Genomic DNA, 17,204 nt, shown 5'->3' with positions numbered 1-17,204 from the left:
TGACAATCATTTTGAATTCCTTCAGAGAATGCATGACTCTGAAGTTGTAGGAAAATGTATTTTTAATTCAATTTATAAATGGCTTAAAAAATACTGAAACGGAGTTCCCGTTGTGGCTCAGAGGAAACAAATCTGATTAGTATCCATAAGGATGTGGGTTCGATCCCTGGCCTTGCTCAGTGGGTTAAGGATCTTTCATTGCCATGGGCTGTGATATAGGTCACAGACTTTGGTTTGGATCCCCAGTTGCTGTGGCTGTGATGCAAGCCGGCAGCTACAGCTCGGATTCAGCTCCTAGCCTGGGAACTTACATATGCCATAGATGCGGCCCTAAAAAGCAAAAAGAAAAAAATTAAAAAATACTGAATGATGTACACTGTGCTTTAATAACCTTCTGGAATATGCCTTACAGCAATGGTCTTAGAACCAAACCTTACATAAGACATTTTCTGTGTGTGTTTCAGATAAGACCTAAAAGCCAAGAAGCAAAGAAAAATTGACAAATACCCTCATATTTTTAATGGAAGTGCTAGGCTGCAAAGGACACTTTCAAAAATAAGTTTTGTTAGCCAAAGTCTACAGAAGTTTAAGGGGTCAAAAAGGTTGGAAACTAGGTAAACAAACAAACAAAAAAAGTTGAGTTGTTCATTTTCTATAAATCCCATCACCATCCATACCTCAAAGCTTGAGGAAGTTTTAAGGAAAGAATTTCAAAAGTTTGAAATGTATGCACTGACCCTTGATGGACACAATAGTTAATGTCTGATGTAAATCTTAGAACCTGCTATTCAGAAACCATTGTTGTAGGGTGTGTTCCAGAGGCTTATCAGAGCATATTTTCTGTCATTTAGTTTTTTTGTGTGTCATTTAGTTTTAGTCTTTAGTCATTCATAGACTGAATTAAAAGTGAAAAGCTACAGTGCTGAAGTGACAGGGCAAGGTGCTGGCTACACTTTTCTGGGAGAGGCAAGACTGTTTAAATGTATCCAGAAGACCAGAGCTTGCTCAAAGAAATGTAAAAGCCTATCCAAGAATAATGCAAAGAGGGATGAAGCAGTCTCTTTTTGCATGAATTATTTTGTTTCACTTTTAAAAGTTTTCTTGAGGTAGAGTTGATTTACAAAGTTGTAATAATTTCTGCTGTACAACAAAGTGATTCAGTCATACATATACACACATTCATTCTCTTTCAGATTCTTTCTCCACATAGATTATAAGAGAATATTGGGTATAGTTCCCCTGTGCTACACAGCAGGTCCCCAATGGCCAATCATTCCATATACTACATTGTGCATATGCTGATCCCAAACCCCCAATCCATCCCTCCCTCCACCTGTCCCCTTTGGTAACAATAAGTTTTTCAAAGTATGTGAGTCTGTTTCTGTTCTGTAAATAAGTTTATTTGTATCCTTTTTTTTAGATTCCACATGTAAGTGATATCATAGGATGTTTGTCTTCGCTGTCTAACTTAAATTAGTATGATAATTTCTAGGATGAAGTAGTCTCAACAGAGGGAATGGATTTCCAGATTTCCAGGAATGAGCAGAGAAACAGTATATATCAAGCCAGGAGAAAATTCATTTCTGGTATCATAGTAAATGTAGCCAAAGAGTCTCAGTAGGCACCTCTGAGAAGCCACATATCTTTCCATTTAGATAGGTTAAGTTATGCTGTGGTAACAACCCTGTAATTTTAGTAGCTTAAAACCACAAAGATTAGTTTCTTGTTCATGCAACATGGTTGCTGTGTGTCAGGGGTGGGCAGAGGATGGCTCTTCTCACTGAAATTCCAATGATGCAGGCTAATGGAACAGCCACCATCTCTAAATTAGGTGACTGCAGTATCAGAAGGAAAAGAAAGACCTCTGGAGACTCTCACATCAGCTCAGACTATCATTATATCTGCCCTTTCTGCTCAGGACTTCTTGGTCACAATTGGTCATATGGCCTCACCCAATCACAGAACAATAGAGAATGCAATCCTATCATGTGCTCAGAAGGCAGAGAAATCTTTGATGAGTAACCTCAGTGTCTACCATAGCATCCTAAGGTAAAACGAAGCATCCACCCAGTCCAGAGAGAAAGAAGGTTACTTAAGTTTACATTCATGTCAATCAAATCAGACCTCATCTTTACCTCTTCTACTTTCCTGAGGCTCAACCCTAGAGGAGCCAGAGGCATCCTCCTTGAACAGGGCAAAAAGCATGGGAGTCAATTTAAAGAAACGTAGGAGAGGCTGAACAACGCCCATTTAATTCCCTATGACAAGGGACCGGGGTAAAGGTGCCCAGATTAATGTAGGGTAAAACCTTATTACTAAGTGAATTCAGCAATTCTTATTAAATGAATGGAAAATAATAGAAATGAGACTATTCACATGATTAGAAGTAGTCGCAGAACGTTTTACCTTCTAACAGTAAGTAAGGTATGAAACCTATCTGAGATTTTATTTATAAGCAAGAGAAGAATTAGCCCCACCAAGCAGGTTTGAATTGAGTGTAGTAGTGACAAAGGGGACAACCCCCTGCTTAAATAAGAAACACACTTTTGAAGAAAAAAAAAAATGTTTGTACTGGGTACACGCAGCTTCAGTGAATGGTAGTCAGAATGAAGCCAAGTGAAAAAAAAAGAGCCTGCAGAGTGAACTTAAATAAAAACAAAACTATCCAAATTCTTTTTGAAAATAAGAGGAAAAATATCATACATATCCAAGAGATTCTTGAAGCATTAAGATAAAAAGCTATTACAGAAATGGGAGGAAAAAAAGTTTAGAGATCTAGCTAAAGTACCCTGGAGTTTTTCCTTGATACATGAAACCAAAATTAAAGATAAAAATGCTGTGAGAATCTGACTTAAGTCAAAAACACCTAGGAAAATGCTCCATCACAGTAAAATGAATGGCAGAAAATCTGATTAGACTCTGTAACATTGGCCAAATAGGAAGGCTGAGCAGGGACGAAAAACATAATATATTTCCAACAAACTAGATTCAGGCTGAGACTGATAACCCCTTAGACTATCAGAACATGTTAATAGTGGATCTCCCAGAAGCAGACTACCATTAAATCAGTAACTATTCGCTCTTTGAATTTCTGTCAGTGATCTAGAAAGTGTCAAGTAAGAAAACAGGAGAAAACGGAATACAAGTGTATGAAGAGGTCAAATATTCAAAATAAAAAAGTAAAGTACTGATTGTTTTATACAAACTGGCAATAATTTAAAGAGAAAGTGTAAATTGGTGCTTATTCAGAATCAAATGAGTAGTTCAACAATCTGCAGTGTAGGAGTTTCCAAGTGGCTCAACAGTAATGAACCCTACTAGATTCCATGAGGATGTGACTTCGATCCCTGGCCTCACTCAGTGGGTTAAAGATCTAGCATTGCCATGAGCTATGGTGTAGGTTGCAGATGCAGCCTGAATCCTGAGTTGCTGTAGCTGTGCCATAGGCTGGCAGCTATAGCTTTGATTCGATTCAACCCCTAGCCTGGGAACTTCCATATGCCATGGGTGCAGCCCTAAAGAGACAAACAAAACAAAACAAAACAATCTGCAGTCTAAACCTAAATGACTATGTGCAAGTCATCAACTGCTCCATCTAAAACCTGATTTTAAACTGCAATGATCTCTTCTGCATTGTTACTCTTGTTTCATAAGCTGTAAAATAAAAGTAATTTGATGTGAAAATCTGAGGAAATTATACCATAAAAGGACATTAAAAATCCAAGAGAAACAAATGAATTTCACATTGGTTATTTCATTTTTTGCTTTTCTGTACAAAACTTGCATTTTTATATAAAAGTGATACACACGATTACATTTGAGATTATTTTATCAGTGGATTTTTTTTTTTTTTTTTTTGGCTTTCTAGGGCCACACCCATGGCATACAGAGGTTCCTAGGGTAGGGGTTGAATCAGAGCTACAGCTGCTGGCCTATACCACAGCCACAGCAATGCAGGGTTAGAGCAACATCTGCAACCTACACTACAGCTCACAGCAATGCCTGAGTCTTAACCCACCGAGCAAGGCCACGGAACAAACCCGCAACCTCATGGTTACCAGTTAGATTCGTTTCTGCTGCACCACAACGGCAACTCCTATCAGTGGATTTTAAATAAGCTTTTAATACAGAAAATCACTTTAGCTGTATAGGTACTGAGTATACAACTTTATTTTCACCCATTATCTATTCTATTATCATAAACTCCATGTAAGACATGCAGGACAGAAATGTTATTATATCTATTTTACCTCAGGAGACTAACATTTCATGAGACTAAGAGATTGCTCAAGATACAATAATTAGCAGTCAATGGCAGAGTCAGGATTTGAAACCAAATATTTTAAACTTTGAATCATTCCATGCTATTTCCTTCACAACAGAATATATTAAAACTTTTATTATTCTAAGAGTTACCTTCCAATTCATTACAAAAATATTAATAAGAACTGATTCTTATATTTTACTAGGACTGATTCTAGATTATTCTTATTTTTTAGATTTGTTTTAAAACAATGATAAATATAATTTTAACCCTCAAGGACCACATGATTTGGAAAGATACATTGGCCAGTGAATGGAAGTAATAATATATTTTGTAAATACACATAATAACAGAAGTTTGTAATATTTTGAGGGGTTACATTTTGTCCAGGGCTTCTGGAATGATTTATTGAGAATAAGATACCAGGCTAGTTTTAAAGGAGCACTAGCAATTGGTCCAGGTAATCTGGAAAAAGTCTAGTTCAATTAAAAGGTTTGCAGTGTGCAAAGACATACACCGATGTAAAAAATGGAATAGTTTTGTCACTAAGCACTACATTATTTCACTTTTAAATATTGCTTCCAACCTCTCAAAACTTAGTATGAATTATTAAGTTCATTAGCACTTTACTCTTATAAAGTGATTAGTACATTTGATATCTAGATATTCTTTCTTCTCCCACAAGGAGAGCTAAATGGAATGATGGATGATGACACCCCCCCAAAAAAATGCAAACAAATTTTCCAAGGTTTTCTTACTAGTGACAAAACATCTGATTATCATCCATAGTCTAAAGCTGTCATTTTATATCACTAATTTCTATTGAATCAAACTGCACATCCTCCCTTGAACTTTACACTAACATCATCATTGAACCTTCTTTCCTGAGCCAGATGGTAATGCTTTCATCTTTGTATCTTGGATCCCTCTACAAAGTCCACAGTAGGTGCTCCTATAGATGCAAAAACAGGAGCAGAGGCTCTGTACCCAATAGGACAGTCATTCTACCTCTTCTCAATAGTCAAACAGACCTAATTATTTTTCTAGGCTACATAAGCACCTACAAATTACACACAGAATTTATTTCATTTCATATTTCACATTGATGTCATCAATCTTGTTCATGCATGTTTTCAAGTAGAAAGACAGACAGAATACTTCTTTTTTGGTGATTTTATATAGTTTATCTGCCAAGGATATACTATATTTCACTGAAAGTGTAGAGAGTACCCTATGATACTCCTGAATATTAAACCAACCACAAGTGCTTCCTTCCTAATTTTGGCATCTACAAAAATAAATCACTAACATATACGTATATATTCTAGAATGCTCTCCAGTAAGCTCAATTAAAAAGCTCCTGGGAGTTCCCATTGTAGCTTAGGTGGTTTATGAACCTTACTAGTATTCATGAGGATGTGGGTTCAATCCCTTGCCTCTCTCAGTGGGTTAAAGATCTGGCTTTGCTGTGAGCTATGAGATAGATCACAGATGAGTCTCTGATCCTTCATTGCTGTTGTTGCAGCATAGGTCGGCAGCTGCAGATCTGATTCAATCTCTAGTCCAGGAACTGCCATGTGCTGCAAGTGTGCCCTCCTCCAAAGAAAAAGTTCTTTAAAAAAGTTGTTTAAGGAGTTCCTGCTGTGGCACAGTGGCTCTGACCAGTAGGTTCAATACCTGGCTTAGGGAAGTGGGTTAAAAGATCTGGCATTGCTTAGGTTGCAGCAGTGGCATAGGTTGCAGCAGTGGCATAGGTTGCAGCTGCAGTTCAGTGGCATAGGTTGCAGCTGCAGTTCAGATTCAGACCCTGGCCAAGGAAGCTCCATATGACATGGGTAGGGCCACTAGAAAGAAAGAAAGATAGACAGAAAAATTTCTTAAAGGAAAAATAAAAAGGTGACGCAATACCATCAATGTAATTTAGTTAGATAGAATGAGCTTTTATGAAAAATATCAATTAAAGCCATGTTAACAGACACAAGATAATCTGCTACATGCTCCAATGCTTAAAGATACATTAAACAACCACTTAGATGGGATATGTTGGGAGGCATATTCCGGAGACATGAGTAAATGTACTAGATTGTTAAAGCCACTCACGAAACAGCCCAGGGAAGAAGCATTTGTGATGCATAGACCTGCTAGTACCCTCTTATCCACATAAAGTAGCTTATTGGCATTGCTGTCCCATCTCTGACACAAAAGTAAGCTCTGTCATCAGCCTCTACCAGGAATACAATCACATTCAAGTTCCTAAGACTTGTGTGACTCTGCTGAAGATTTTAAGATCATCAGATGTACAATACTGTACAAAGTTCAATTGACCCTTCAATCACTAGGGCACTGTGAGTGTCCATCCTCTCCAAAATCCTAAATAATATGCAGTTTTCCCTCCTTACAGGCAATTCCTCCATCTCCACAGATCCTCAGTTTCCTTGGTTCTGCAACTATAGATTCACATGCAAGGCAGTTTCCTAATTAGTCACAACTTTTGGTGAAATGGAGCCCCAGGAAGCTCTTTCACATTGTCCATTAAATATTTCTGCAACATTCAATGTTTTTATGATATGAATGTTTCACTTTTGCAATCAGGAAAAAAAATGAAAAAAATTTAAATCACCTAAGAAGAAAAGGGCTTCAATTAGATTAAATAAATAAATAAGAATGTACCTTAAGCAAAGGCGACTTCCTAACACTTTGGATGATGCCTTTGTTCACAGCAGGTGCTCAACAAATGTTGATGGCAAGGAAATTACTCTAAAAGGGAAAGAACGTAGCGATACAGGGGAAATTACTGTGACAATGAAAGTACAGCACATTCCTTGGACAATGGATAGATGAGTTACTGAATACGAAGGGAAATAAGGTGAAGGAAAGAAGAATGGTATGGACTCGTCTATTGTTAAAAAAGAATGTCTTTACTGAGTAGTGCTCACTAGGCATCAGACACCTCTTGGAGAAATTTTTCTTTCTCCCAACCATCATGGTTAAATTTGCGACATTCTACTTGGATTCTTAAACACATATAACACAAATTCTCATTATATATTTAGTTTCTTTCTCTTTTAAGTTTTTTCCCATATTACCCTGCAAGGCTCTCAAAGGCAAGATTACATCTGGCCCCTTCCTACAGGCAATATTATTACCCAGGGTCTACTCCAGTGCTTAAAATAAAGGAGGTATACAAAAAGTACCTCTTGAAGGAATTAATCAATGTACCACAGACTAAGTATTGTTCTACAACCATATTTTCTCCTTGACCAATGTATCTTAGAGATCTTACCATGATATTTAAAGAACTGTAACACTCCCATCTACCTTCTTACTAAGTGAATACTCATTGTGTGAGTATTCCAGCATATTTAACTGTACTCCTATGGGATATTTGGATGTTCCTTTAATTTTCCAATAAATATGCATTTAAACAGTTTTGCTTTTTCCTTAACAATCTGTCTCCCTTTTGGAGTCTTTCTCTTGCCTTACTTCACTGCCTAGAGTTTCTGTTAGAATGCTGAGTAGAAATGAGAGCAGACATTCTTGCCTTGTTTCCAAGATAAGTAGAAAAGTACTTGGTCTTTCACCATTAAGTATCATATCAGCCATAGACTTATTGCAGTGTTCTCTGTCAAGTTGAAGATCCCTTATATTCCTAGATTATTTGATAAAACAGGAGATTTTATCAAGATTAAGTGTTGGATTTTGTCAAAAATTTTGTGTGATATACACTGAGATGATCATAATTTTGTTTGTTTCTTTTTTTATCACCATTAATATAGGGTATACCATATTGACTAATTTTCTAATGTTAGACCAGCATTGCCTTTCTAGGATGAACCCAGCATGGTCATAAACTGATTTGTATTTGCTAAAGTTTCACTAATATTGTTTATATTAATGTTCATGAAGTGTATTGGTCTATACTTTTCTTATTTGATAATGTCTTTTCATGATATTGGTATCAGTGTAATGCTGGTCTCGTACCATAGGTTGGGAAAGTGTGGAAGTTTCTACTTTCACACTTTCCTGGAAAAGACTGCGTAGAAATGGCCGTACTTCATCCTAAAATGTTCAGATGATTTTATTAGTGGGGTCACCTGGGATTGAGGTTTACTTGGTTGAAAGATGTGAGGGTATTGTTTTGTTTTGCATTTCGGCTATCTTTTTACTAGCTGTATTGAGATATAATTTACATACCATTAAAGGTACTCATTTTATGTGAAAAATGCAATGACTTTTAGTAAATTTACAGATTTATGCAACCATCACCACAATCCAATTATGGAACAGTTGCATCACCCCAAACGGCCCATTGTTTCCACTGGCAGACACTCACCATCACCACTCATAGAGCCAGGAAAACACCAATCTAGTTTTGAATTCTGTAGATTTGATTTTCTAGAATTTTTTTTTTTAATAAATAGAAGCATATATAAGGCCTTTAGTGCCTGGCTTCTTTCATTCAACATACTATTTTTGAGGTTTTATCTCTGTTGTATCATGTATCAGTAGTTTATTCCTTTTTTTATTGCTGAATACAATCAATGGTATGGATACACTTCCTTTTGTTTATCCATTCACCAGTCGATTTGGTACAGAAAGATTTTAACCATAAATACAATTTCTTTTAAAGATTTGAAACCATTCAGGTTATATATTTCTTCTTGTGTGTGTATATCTTTGCAGATTCATGACAGCATTTCCGAGGATGACGTCCTAGAAGAGGAACTTCAAAGCCAATTATTATGAACATTTATAATAGAATAGATAATTGAATAATTATTTAAATTTCACTCCAAGTTGGAAAACCAGTTCACAATGTCTCTAGTTACATGCACGGGTCTCTATTTCCCTCCTCTACCACCAGCCAAAATGAAATCTATCAGTGCTTTATCTCTGTCCCAACTCACCAGCAAGACTACCTCACAGTTGTCGTAAGTCGCACTGCTTTGATTATTACTGAGGTTATATGTTCACTGCTTATTTATATTCCACTCAGACCAATTTACTCTTCTTTTATAAATTCTTTCCAGGCCACTCTCACTTCTCCCTATTCTGAGGTGCCCTGTGACACAACTCTTGCATTGTTATTTTGTAGTCTGGTGAAAAACAGATATTTAACAAGAATTTCTGAATCAGTTGACAGACTCTTCCTTTTGTTGTTAGCTTACCACCACTTTTACCTTCTCTTTTAAACAAGATTGCAAGATTCTTAAGAACAAGGACCTAGTCACATACATTATTATATCCTGACTATTATACCAAAAATCATTTTAACATCAGTAAATATTTGAGTGTTAATTCATATAGAATTGAACCAACAAGACTAAAGCCATGGCTGTAGTGTTTACCTACAAATACGACTGATGGCAAATCATAAAGAGAAGTCATCTGTAATCCATAATCTTAAACTTAACCAAAGGGTAAAAAATAAGGACATACCTTCACACAGACTAAGGACTGCTCTTAGTAGTCTTTATTTATAGCTATAGACAGATAGTATAGAATATGTATAGAAAATTATAGCAAATATAAAGTATACATATATAGACATGTATACATTTAATATATAATAAAATATGTGTATATAAATATGATTAAATCATACATGTAAAATATATGTATTATTATAGAAAAGCCTAGTGAAAAACAGTTAAGAAGATAAAGGCTCTCTCCCTTTGACAAATGAAGCCCAACATTTCAAAATCAACATTTATCTCAAGGCACTGTTGTTGGCTCTCCTGGTACACCAGGAGCAATACAGATTTTATGCTAATTACTTCCCGTCATGCTGGCTACTAGATAGATATCTTGCAGCTAACCATAGTTACATTATAATAGAATGAGATTGTATGAAGACACAAAATCCTCTTAGGCAGTCCAATTTAGAATCCATTTCAAAAACTCTCTAGTGCTACACCTAGAAACTGAAATGTGCTTGGAATCTTAGAAACTTTTGCCTTCATTTCTGTTACACTAAAATTCGGTTTATGCTTTGGTAAAAACAATAATTCTCTTTTTATAGACAATTAGATGTTATGTTCTATTATATCTGCAAAAACATAATTTGTCTCCAAGTCTAGTTTCCTAGGATTGCATTTAGTCTAACATTATTAGAGAAATACATTCATAGTTTATATTGACAATAACACTAATATTCAAAGGAAGGAAATGATATTTGACCTATCCTTAAAACTAGGAAAGATACACTGTTCTTAAGATTAACTAGTAAATACATTTAGAAAAGTAACAAAATGTATTATAGTTTCAAATCCTAGCAGGCCTCATAATTTATCAAAAAGGAATATAATTATTTTAATGGGCATTTAAAAATTTTATACAAATCAATGAGTCTTTATATCTACAATCTACTTCCTTACTAATTTACATGATAAAAATAACTTATAAATAATTAGCATTTAAATCACTAAAATAAAATAGGACGCATGGACTACCAGCATTCCTGGGTAAATTCCATTGTATAAATTAAGATACTGTATTAATTTTGTGTCCAGCTTCACAAATTAAACAACTGAATTAACATTTTACAAACTAAATATTTTTAAAGTGTTCAAAGTAATTGGGTAAATAACCTAACAGTTGAGTACATAGAAAGTGGGTAACTGACTTAATAAATCAGTGGCAATTGCTACTTGTATCATATTAGGTATGTACAAGAAGAAAAACTTAAAAATATAGAATGCTCAAAAAAACAAAACAGGGACTCCACTTAAATTTTACTATTCAAAACTATTTTACTCTTCTTTCCTTTTTCCTCTTCTTTTATCATCACAACTCTTTAAAAACAACTCAAATGCCCAGATAGATTTTTTTCTTGGCCACACCCATGACATGCGGAAGTTCCCAGGCCAGAGATCAAATCTGCACCACATCAGTGACAACACGAGATCCTTAACCCACTAAGCCACCAGGGAACTCCTAGATAGACTTTTATGTCCAACACAGTAAGCCACACACAATCTGTGCCATGTTAATGATAATTTTGAGAAAACCATCTCACCGATACACATATTAACAGAACACTTGTTAATATGAGCTCCAGGAAAAAAAAAAATCTTTTCATCAAAGCTATATTAAAATCCATGCTTCACTCTGGCAGTCCTACCAGTATTCTTTAAATATACTCTTTCATTTACCTCCAGATCAAGTGTTACAATGCTTGACATCTACTTGGTACTTGAAAGTTTTTTCTCTTTTTTCAAAGCTTAAATCCAGGTGCAGTCAAATTTTTAAACACAAGAGAGTAGGTGGATATTGAATTTCCCCATTTCACTGAATTCATCACTGAGCCTTAGAGAGAGAAGTCCTAAGAGAGAGAAGTAGAATTCAAGCCTTCTGGTAACAAATCCAGTATTTCTACTTATTCATGCTGCCTCCTGGTGGTACTGAATTAGTTTCTCTTAGGAGATTTTTAGACACTAGAATTTGTCTCTGAGGACATTTAAGAACAATGTAGCCATTTCCTAAAATGGATTAGTAATTTCTGAGCAGGTATACCCAGACAAGTGTGGCTCAACTCTTTGCTCAATGTGAACATTTCAGACTTGATTATGCTGGCCATTTTGCACACGGAAAGAGTATTAACCACATGGACACATGTCACTCAAAGCACAAATGCACCATGTTTCAAGGAAGTCCATCCATCTCCAGTGACTACTCTCCATGCTTGAATGCTTCCCAGAAACAGAAGTCAGTGGAGTTGCAACCAGATACAAGAGGTAACCAAACATGAGATAATGATCAACTGTTGATGTGTATTCCCTAAAGAAATCAACTCCACATTCTACTAAGTTTCTTCTGTGAAAACAGATTTTAAATAAATGCAACAATCAACATATGAAGACTACTTTCCATTAAAAAATAAAGTATGGGCCGATAATTATAAAATAACTATAAAGTGGTATGAATTTCTTTCTAAAGAAATATTTTAACCAAAAGAAAGAGAAAATTAAATAATGAAAGCAAGGAGGGAAGGAGAGAGAAAAGGAAGAAAGGAAGGAGGGGGAAGAGGGGGAATAACAGAAAAAGATTTTTTAAAAAATATCTTTTTAAAATGGTTGCTGAAAGAAGTCATAGAGATACAGGAAGTTAGATGAGTAAACCTTTTGTATGTTACTTAACCTGTCTCTCTTACTCTTTCATTTTCATATCAGACATATTTTTAAGTTCCTTGATTTTTCTTCCAGGAAATACAATCTTTCATGATTAAATAGTTCTTAAAGTTCTTAACACCAAAAGAGCTCCTATATCACAAAGGGAAGGGGCTTGGTGACATATTTCCTCATCAAAATTGTAAATGGAGCACCCAGAAGTTGACAACTCTGAAAAATAGGGAAATATTCATGAAAATACAGAAAATTTAATTTTTTTCAATGAAGCATCCTGCTTTCTAGATAAAATGCAACCAAATTGGAGGATCAGTAACTGACAAGCCTTTTTGCATATAGTGACCTCCTCTCCTTGTACTACAGGAAAACATTTCCACCTAGAGTCCTTTCACAGAATATCTAGAGACCAAATGAAATCAACCATAATGACAACCAGACCCAGATAATAATCAGTTTTTAATTGAAGCATCAAGCCAATTAATTTGTGACAACATCCTATCACTTCTTATTCTTGACATCAAGTTTCAGAGGACTCGAACAGTTTTCAGATCCACAGCATGCCTGAAATATTTCAATGTTTGGTCTCTTTTAAAATCACATTTATGAGAGAGAGAGAAATTTTTAGAGACAGAGTCCTAAAACTGAATTTGAGATTCAATTAATTGTCAAGAAACAGTGCCTTCTGTGCATCATATAAACAGATTCTTAGTGCTAGCAGATCACCCTCTGGTTTCAGAGGTATCTTTCAGAAAGAAAATGGAGCCCTTATTATGAATTTGTCTTTGTTAATGCAATTCAACAAATAATTAATTTGTGTCTGAACATGCACATAACTATAGTTAGATGAGTAACTATTATTTTGTTGCATAATAAAATTTCAAAAACAGTTATTTTAAGAACATAAACCATCCTTTTTAGAGATTATCAGCAAGATATTTATTCTTGCCTTCTACACAGAACTCTACCCATATAACACACGAATGAAAAAACTTTATATAAATCTTCCTTGAGATCACGCTATGTGTTTTTCTGGAATGAAAAAACCTAAGTAAACTGGCCTGTTCCACTTCCACTACATTACACTTCCTATATTATACTGACTTACCTCTTTACCTTCATAAAAACAATAGATGCCCTACACGTAAATGACAACCAAACTACGTCAGTTATCATCAATAGGCAACCCATTTCATTTAAATTCTTAAGATAAAATACCTGACAGTAGCTCACAATTTTCAGCAAGAAGTGCTTCATTTTTCCTGTTTCACACTCTAACTGTGCTGGAAGTAAGGCACACCACTGGATGATGATGACAGTACACTAAAGAACATCTCCTTCTTTTAAAATGTTAACCACTGCTTCTCATTTTTGAAAAAAAAAAAATTTTTTTTCTTTCAGTATGTGGTTCAGTGTTTCACAAATGCTGGATCTCTGCTTTTAGTCAGTATTCCTAAAATATTCCATGCCCCATCCTATTTTTGTCTTCCGTCAGTATATTCTGGAGGTGGCTTAATATCATAAGTCAGGTTTGTTAAGAGCCACCTTTAGAGGACTCTGAAATTGCATTGCTGAATGTAAAATGACCACATATGGTATGCACAAACACAAAACAGCACATTGAAAAATACATACATTGCCAGGTGCCTGAAAGACATGGTGTGATCATGCCAAGCACACACAATACCCATTCCTTTTTTTTTTTTTTTTTTTTTTGGCTTAGAAACAATCATCAAACATATTCAGTGCCCATCATGCCCAAGAAAGACAGTAGCTAGTAGAAATGATTTCTGTTGGTGGTTTGAACAATAATTATATCAAAGATAGTGGGAAATGTGAAATGAATCTGACTTCATCAAATCATCTGAACTTCAAGGCCATTTCCCCCGCACACCCTCCTCCCACCCCATAAGCACAGGCTTAACTTCACCCTCCTTCCTCCCCTAATGTTCTGGCCCCTACTTCCTCCTCAACCTTCCCTCTTCCTCTCTCTCCAAGTCTAGCAGCAGCTTGTCTCTGTCCTCAGAACCAATCCCTTGGGAAAAGAAATCAGTAAACTGCTAGATGGTGAGACTTGATCAGGTGAAAATGAAAAGGGAGGAAAAGAGGGTGTGGTACTCTTCTCTCCACCACACCCCACACCTCGAGGCGCGCACCCCAGTCCGCTGCGGCTGGGAGAGCCCGGCGGGTCCTCTTGCACACCTCTGAGCAGCCCGGCCCAAAGACCAGCCACCTGGCAGTCTCTGCAGAAAACTTCCCTTAAAGCAGTCAGATATTTAGGGGAGGCGGGCACACTAGGAAGGTATGTTAGTTTGAATACACCTTCCGCGGATCTCCACGAAGAAGACTGAAAGGCACCTGCAGACCCCTACAGACCCTCATCCTTCACTTCCTCCCACCTTTGGTATCCTGCTGAGAATTTACGGAGAACCTGGGGGCGAAAGGAGAGTGGAGAAAGAGGGCCTTACCTCCTGGGACTGCACTCAGGGCACGGGCCAGGATCGTCTCCCCAAGTGGCTCGGGCTCAGGGCACAGCTTTCCGGAGCTCAGCCCGGATTCGGACCCGCGTCACCGCAGCTCTGCGCGCAGCCAGGAGGCGCGCCGGGGACTCCGGCTCCAGTCTCCCGCCCCTGCCCGGCTCGCCTCCCCCGGCCGCGCCCGCTCTGCCACCCCGCGGGCACGCTCGATTCGCGCGCTCAACACCCCCCCCCCCCGCGGCGCCCCCACACCCACCAGCTCCGCGCCGCCCGCTGGGAGCCTCTAGCGGAGGCGAAGGAAACCGCAGCAGCCCCGCGGCGCCTCGGCTCCGACGCCGGCAGCGGGGAGCCTGCCTGGCGGCAACTGGGCTTCGCGTGCCCCCCAATTTGCTGGCTGGTGCAGCCGCCGCCCTCACCTGTCCACCTGCGCCAGGCTCACCTGCCACCTCGTCCTAGCGGCGTTCGCCGGTACCCCCAGCGCTCTATGGCAGGAGGGTGTGGGTCTCCGGTGCCAATGGTGGGGGGACCCTCCGGAAACACATACGTACGCGCACACACACACACACACAGTAAATCAGTCTGTATAGACCACCCAGCGAGATTTCTATTTCCAATGCCTTCTGCAAAGTGTAAGGTCAAGACACTCCCTTCGCCTTGCTGCCTCCCACCTGGGCACCGGAGGCACGGGCGACTCCCTGACTTGCCCGCCCTGAGCTATTTGCGCGGGCTGTGCAATCGCGTGGCGACGCCGGGAGGTATCATTCCAACTTGGCTTGACCCACCCCAACCCCCACCCCAGCCCTAACATCTATTTTAAGTTATTCTTCCTGGCAATTCAGGCAGCGGTTTTGCTGCCTCTTACCTTGAGACGCGGTCAGTTGTCTTTCGTGTCCTTAAATCCAAAGCCAAAGATGCGACGCACACAAGACCACAAGCTTTTCCTTGATTTCCCCGCCTTGGCTCGACCGGCTTTTCCTTCCAGAGGGATCAGGAGGGGGGTGGCGGTTTAAAAGCCCTCGCACGGAAGGCACCCCCAAATCTTCATGCCTGTGGAAATGAAGATGGGGACAACCTCCCCAGCATCCGGAAGCCTTCCAGCCCCTCCTCAGTCAACTTGGGTTTCTGTTTAATTTTCTTCTTTAACCCCACAGGCTCGTCAGTCAATTATTCCCTGGCATCAAGCAGGGAAGAAGCGAAGATTCACAGTTGTGGCCAATTCTCTTTTGATAACCCCCTCGCCGCCTCCTTTTCTCCTTTTAAATTGGAAAATGAAGTCTCTGGATTAGGTGGGGACACGGCGGAGGGTGCTATGAGAAGAGCCACTCCAAGGCACAGCATCAGAAACCCATCTCCCAGGGCAGCCCTTTGCGAAGGTGTCAGCTCTGAGGAAACTTTGAGGGGAGGCTGCAGCTGCCTTGAGGGGCTGGGCGGACGGCGGGCGGCGGGCAGCGGGCGGCGAGCGCTGGGTAAAGAGGTTTTGAGGAGGCGGCTGCGAATAGGAGGGACAGCAGGCGGGCGGCTGGCGGCTGGGTCCCGGCGGCCGGGCTGGGCGCGCGGGCTGCGCGCACACACACGCGCACACACACACACACACACAACCCCGCGCGCGCGCGCGCGCAGCCACGGACGCACGCCTGGCCCCGCGCCCGTGGCCCCAGGCCACTAGCGAGAGAGAAGTCTAGAGAATGCTAGGTGGACAGGTATTTTCAAGGATGCCAAAGCCAAGACTCAATCACTCCTTACTAGTTCACAGAGTGCCTGCAGGCAGACAGTTCCTCCCTGCAAACCTTCAAGTCCTTCGGCCACCTCCTGGGCCCCTGCCCTTTCTGGTATCTCAGCTCCCTGGTTTTTGGTTTTTTGGCTTTTGGTTTTCAAGAGGTCAGGTACTCTTCCTGCACCCTGATTGAGGTTGCCGGACTAAAGATAAACCTTGTACCCATCTCCACCCTCCTGGGCCACCTCAGTCCCTTCTAAAGCGAAGCTCGGAAGTGGCTGCAGCTGCAAGCAAGGGAGCCGTAGGGATCCCCGAGGTCCTTCGAATAGAGGAGACTAGGCATTGTTTCCTGGAACCAACCCCTTCTAGTCGCCCCTTTCCTGCCCATTCCTTCACGTAATATTTCCCCCAGAAGCTCGTGAAGCTCTCATAGATCTTTTTGGAAGGAACTGCGTATGGATTCATGACGCCTAGAATTTGAACCTGGGCTAATTCAGGGTATACGCTTATATTGTAAACTGGACGGTAGCAGGTGAAAGGCTCAGCTGGAGAAAGGGGAGGGATTAGGAGGCTGGAGACCCCGCCCCTTTAGCAGCCATTTCCAAGGTTTCACACCGGGAGTTGCT

General features: G+C 39.4%; 1 protein-coding gene across 12 annotated transcripts in view; it reads right to left on the bottom strand.

Moving 5' to 3' along the window:
• LINGO2 (leucine rich repeat and Ig domain containing 2) overlaps positions 1-16,411 on the bottom strand; it is a 1,289,481-nt gene extending 1,273,070 nt beyond the window's left edge. For 5 of the 12 annotated variants that reach the window (XM_084979863.1, XM_021064187.2, XM_021064192.2 and 2 more), the window contains exon 1: positions 15,727-16,411. The gene's annotated coding sequence lies outside the window, so the exon portion shown is untranslated. Of the gene's footprint in view, positions 1-14,855; positions 15,012-15,280; positions 15,680-15,726 lie in introns of those variants that run through there. The other 7 variants (XM_084979855.1, XM_021064188.2, XM_084979858.1 and 4 more) reach the window with 3 other exon arrangements.
• Between the last annotated feature and the right edge of the window lie 793 nt (positions 16,412-17,204).

This window comes from Sus scrofa, chromosome 10 (assembly GCF_054392235.1).
Source record: "Sus scrofa isolate SSC_HxYL_T2T_F1_AM1 chromosome 10, Sscrofa_HxYL_maternal_Yorkshire_Landrace_v2.0, whole genome shotgun sequence".
Lineage (NCBI taxonomy): Eukaryota > Metazoa > Chordata > Mammalia > Artiodactyla > Suidae > Sus > Sus scrofa.
The sequence above is the reverse complement of the archived record's forward strand: the minus strand, read 5'-3'. Positions and strand labels throughout refer to the sequence as shown.